This window comes from Gossypium hirsutum, chromosome A13 (assembly GCF_007990345.1).
Source record: "Gossypium hirsutum isolate 1008001.06 chromosome A13, Gossypium_hirsutum_v2.1, whole genome shotgun sequence".
NCBI lineage: Eukaryota > Viridiplantae > Streptophyta > Magnoliopsida > Malvales > Malvaceae > Gossypium > Gossypium hirsutum.
In genome coordinates this window covers 24,126,469-24,132,034 of record NC_053436.1, presented here as the reverse complement: position 1 = coordinate 24,132,034, position 5,566 = coordinate 24,126,469, and the positions used below count along the sequence as shown (strand labels likewise).

The window sequence follows — 5,566 nt, the reverse complement described above, 5'->3', positions numbered from 1 at the left end:
GTAAGACCATGTCTAGGACATGGCATTGGCCTCAATATGCGAACCAGTGTAAGACCATGCTTGGAACATGGCATCAGCATTGTTATATGTGTCAATGTAAGACCATGTCTAGGACATGGGATCGACACTGATGTATGAGAGCTAGTGTAAAACCATGTCTGGGACATGGCATCGTCATTTTACCCTTTTTTATGAGGCTTATCGGGTATCCATTAATATTCCAACTGGTTCAACGGGTGATTTAAAGAATGTGTCATGATTGAGAAAAGTTATGATGATGTTACAAGTGGTACATGTATGTGTGCAAAACTCATGAGAAATGATTTCGGTTTATGATGCACCTTGGGTAAGGATACCAATAAGTAAGTCATGCCCATGAGAATGATTTTGTGATGATCTTGTGATTATGGGTCTATGCTTATGATGTATAAATATATATTTTTACCATGATGGTTGAAATGATTTGTAAAGGTGTTATAAACTTAGTTATCATTATTTTACACTAAAACAGTTTTGGACAGCAGCAGTAGTCCGAATTTGAAAACCCACCACAAATTGTGGAAATTGAGTTAAAGTTGAATAAAATAAAATTAAAGCTTATCGAGTCTAGTTTCACATAGAAGAAACGGTGTAAGCAAAAGAATTTCACGTTATGAGATATTTGGATTTCTGTGAGACAAGGCTAGAGTGATTTCAGGTTCCCTTGTCTTAAATTTGGAAAATCATCAAAAAATGTATGAAAATAATTATAGGTTATAATTTATATGACTAAATTATTACTGAGTCTATTTTCAATAGAAATAGACAGGAACATCATCCGAATTCTGTACTGTGAGATAATTAATTTTTACTGAAGAAGGGTTGAAACTGAAAAATAGCAGAATAGGGGAAATTTTAAAGAATAAACTGAACTTATTGGCTAGACCAAAAATTCTAAAAATTTTATGGTAAAAAGCTATGTGAGTCTAGTTTCAAGGAAAGTTAGTGGATCTTAATTTGGAGTTCGGTATCTCAAGATATAAATAATTTAGTGACTATGACTCTAGTAGACAGCTTAAGATGAACAAGAGTAAATAGTAGAATTTTGTGGAATTATGATTGTATTAACTTGAGAACATGTTGTGAGAATATGGCAAAAAAAAAACATGTCAATAAATCTCTTATTATTTTCATATGGACTTACTAAGCTATATAGCTTGCCCCTTTCTTTTTCCTCATTTTATAGGGTCACTAAGCTAGCTCGAGTTGGAGATTGTCGGAGATTCCATCACACTATCCAGCTATTGAAAGGTATAAATGATTTCAAGCACTTTAATTCTATGGCATGTATAGGGACTTAGTCAATTGGGTATGTGTCATTTGATTTGGCCAAATGTATTGCCTCATAATTGGAATATGAGTCATTTTATATATGGCCATGTGATGTGGCTCATATTGATTATTGGGTTGTAAACCTATCCATGTATGCATGCATGTGCTAAAGGTTTTGATATCGTCTGGACACGTGTGTTTGGTATGGATGAATTATGAATGTGCCCTAGATTAGTTGATGGTTTTGTGACAAAATTGGCCTATGGATAGACCTTAGCATAAGTATGAAGGTAAGAATGTGTTAATGATAATTATGGCATGAAGTTGATAAGTTTAAACTAGGCAAAGTATGGTTCCTTATGCATGAATAAATCGATATGAAATTACCTCAAAAAGTGCCATTGAAGTTATGTTTAAGTAAGTGCTAACGAGGGTGCCAAGTGGATTGGTAAATAGCCATTTTCTGGGCCACACGGGCAAAGATACGACCGTGTGTCTCATCCGTATGGAGGACACGGTCTATCACACGGGCATGTGACTTGGCCGTGTGACCCTATATTGTTGCTGACATCATAAACAGAGAGTTACATGGGCTGAGGATATAGGTGTGCCCCAAGCCACACGGGTGTGTGACCACACGGCCTAACCCACACAGGCGTGTGACTCTCCAAAACTAGAAAATTTTCTGAGTGTTGTAAAAAAGTTCGTAAGTTCTCTGATTAATCCAAAAACGCCCCCGATGTATGTATTGGGCCTCGTAAGCCCATATAAGGGACATTATGAGTATGAATGAATTTTTTAATTTGAACGAAATTTCTATGGCCCGGTTTTACATTGTTGTGTATGTTTAAGTCCGATAATGCCTCGTACCCTGTCCCGGCCTTGGACTCGAGTAAGGGGTGTTACAAGAAACTTCTGACTCATTTCATATTAATTGGGGCCGATAATATTTCTATTATGTCTACCTTTGCTTTTTCGACTTTAATTCCTCTCTTTGAGATTTTATGCCTTAAGACAATCCTTTCCTTAACCATAAAATGGCATTTTTCCCAGTTAAGGACAAGATTTGTCTCTTCGCATCTCTTTAGTATCTTAGCCAAATTACTCAAACAAATATCATAAGTGTTACCAAAATAGAAAAATCATCCTTGAAAACCTCAACAAAATTTTCAACCATACCAGTGAATATTGCCATCATGCATCGTTGAAATGTTGCAGGTACATTGCATAAACCAAAAGGCATTCACCTAAAAGCAAACGTACCGTATGGACAAGTAAAGGTTGTTTTATGTTGGTCCTCCAGAGCTACAACTATTTGGTTATATCCCAAATAGCCATCTAAAAAAAATAGAATTCATTACCTGCCAATCGATCTAACATCGATCCATAAAAGGCAACGAAAAATGATCACTTCCTTTCTCACAACTTCTTTCATAATAAGATTGAGCCTCATTTTCCCATCAATTTGAGCTTTTCACCTTCTTATAAAATAATTTTATGCATGCAAAAAAAGTGCTTATACCTCAAATATCAACTATGGTCCAACCAATTGTTTTCTTAAATTTTTTTAGAACAGTAATTAGTTTCTCCTTTTGATCTTTCATCAATTCTGCTGAAATAATCATAGGCAAAGTGGAACAGTCACCTAAATAAACATATTTCAAATAGGAAGGAAGTACCTTTAGTTCGAGTTTAGGTGGTTCTTCAATTGACAACTTGGGTTGCACAAATTCTCTAACTTCGAACTCTAACGGTTCAAACCGTGTGGATTGAATAAAATTTCTCGGATTTGCTTCCATCAAAGCCATGTTTTCTTCACTTTCTTCATCCTCTAAAGGGTCAAGATCTAAGGCTTTCTCCCATGGATCTTCTTCAAAATTGCTTTCCATAGAAACCAAGGTCTCTATGTCTTCCATAACTGAACACTCTTCTATCGAATCAGGAAATTTCACCGCTCTAAGAATGTTAAAGGTTACCTGATCGTCTTGAACTCGCATGGTGAGTTCACCTTTCTGCATATCAATTAACGTTCTTCCCGTGCCTAAGAAAGGTCTCCCAAGGATGATCGGTAGTTCCTTATCTGCTTCAAAATCTAAGACAATGAAATCAGTAGAAAAAATAAATTTATTGACTCTTGCCAAAACATCCTCGATCTTTCCCTCAGGATATGCTAAAGATCGATCTGCTACCTGAAGCATCACAGTTGTAGGTCTCACTTCACCTATCCCTAGCATCTTGAAAATAGACATCCATTAATGTTACAGGGTATAGTAAAGCTTCCTAGGTCTTTAAATTTCGGTGGAAGTTTGTTATGCAACAACGCATTGCACTCCTTTGTCAAGGCAACAGTCTCATACTTCCTTAGTCATTTCTTCTTGGACAGTATATCCTTCATAAACTTCACATAATTTGGAATTTGTTCTAAAGCCTCCACCAACAGAATATTGATGTGTAACTCCTTCAAAACATCCAAAACTTCTTGAATTGCACCTCTTATTTCTACTAGTGTTGCTGCAATCTTTACAGATATGGAGGTGATAGAACTTTCGGTTGAATTAGATAACTCTTCTGAGTAGGTAAATCTGCATCTTAGTAGATTAGATGTTAAAGTATCTGAATTCACTAAGTTAGGATTTACCTTGTCAATCTTAGTAGATTTTGACTCTTTTGGTGTAGGAATTTCAACAGCTGGTTGATTCTTCTCAATGGGCTTATCTTCAACATCAATCAATCGGGGCTTCCAGAATTTTACCACTTTGCAATGCCACTGCCTTGATATGTTCTTTACCCAAATTTCTTGGATTCTCAGTATTGCTCAGCAAGGTTCCTTGCGATCTGTTAAGAAGTTTTGTAGCTAACTGACCCATTTGATTTTGCAAATTTTCAAAGTTGCTGCTTGGCTTTGGGTCAAAGTGACATTCTTTGCTATGTACGCTTTCAACAAGTTCTCCAAACTATTTGATGCCTCAGCTTGAGGTGGTTTTAGAACTTGCTAATTAATCCTTTGAGATTGGTTGGGTCTATGGTGCAATAAGTTGTTGTTCAGTCCATTTCCTTGGTTGCTCCAAGAAAAGTTAGGATGATTACGCCATGAAGGATTGTAGAAGTTGGACTGGGGCCCTTGTCCACTCCTATTCTGATGTTGGTTCCCTACATAGTACACTAACTCAGGATTTGATGGACAATTCTCAAAAGAATGACCTTCCCTACAGTACACACAAGAAACTACTTCAAATGGACATAGTGGCTGAGCTGCAAAATTATTAATACTATTAGCGGTAAACTGTTTTACCATAGAGGAAATAGACGATACCTGAGCTGATAACAAAGTGAGGGCGTCAACTTCATGAACTCAAGCTACACGTCTTCCTGAAGCTGTTCCATTTGTTGGCCATTGAGAGTTATTACTCGCGCTCCTCTCGATGATCTCATAAGCCTCATTATAAGAATTTGAAAAAATTGCACCATTCACAGAAGCATCTACCATCAATCTTGTATGTGCATTGAGACTATTATAAAATGTCTCCAACTAGATACAATGAGGAATCCTATGATGAGGACACTTATGAAGTAACTCCTTGAATCGCTCTCAAGCCTCATACAAAGACTCGTCATCCAATTGTTGGAAAGTTGTGATCTCGTTCCTCAACTTAGCATTTTTGCTAGGCGGGAAATACTTAACCAAAAATCTCTCTGCTAATTCTTGCCATGTAGATATGGAACTTGGTGGCAATGAATTGAGCTATGCTCGTGCTTGATCTCGCAATGAGTACGGAAACAACTTCAACCTTAGTGTGTCTTCAGTCACTCTGGCTATCTTGGATGAATCACTCATCTTCATAAATAATTGAAGGTGGAGATGTGGATTTTTCGTGGGCATACCACTGAATTTGCTCACCGTCTGGAGCATTTGAAACATAACTGATTTCAATTCAAATTAGGTTGCCTCAATATCTGGCCTTCTAATTCCTGGATTTAACTCACTGAAAAGTGGCACAGCATATTATCTGATGCATTGATCCCTATCATCGGCAATGAGGATGGGATTTCGTACACGATTGGCTTTAGTACCTTGGTCTTGATTCTGATTTCCAAGGTCTATCTCAACTTGTCTTTGAGTGTTCGTTCATGTTTTCTTTGTCTAAAAGTTCACTTAATTTTAGGGTCTATAGGGAGTAAATCAATAATCCAATCTATGCTCATAAACACTTGAAAAGAAAATCACAAAGTTAAAAAGAATAAGTTAGTAATGTTA

General features: G+C 36.7%; 1 non-coding gene across 1 annotated transcript; it reads left to right on the top strand.

Annotated features, from left to right (window-relative positions):
* The first annotated feature begins 4,856 nt into the window (after window positions 1-4,856).
* On the top strand, window positions 4,857-4,963 carry LOC121213047 (small nucleolar RNA R71). The gene has a single exon (XR_005908417.1). It is a non-coding gene; the product is annotated as a small nucleolar RNA R71 (small nucleolar RNA).
* Window positions 4,964-5,566: the final 603 nt, after the last annotated feature.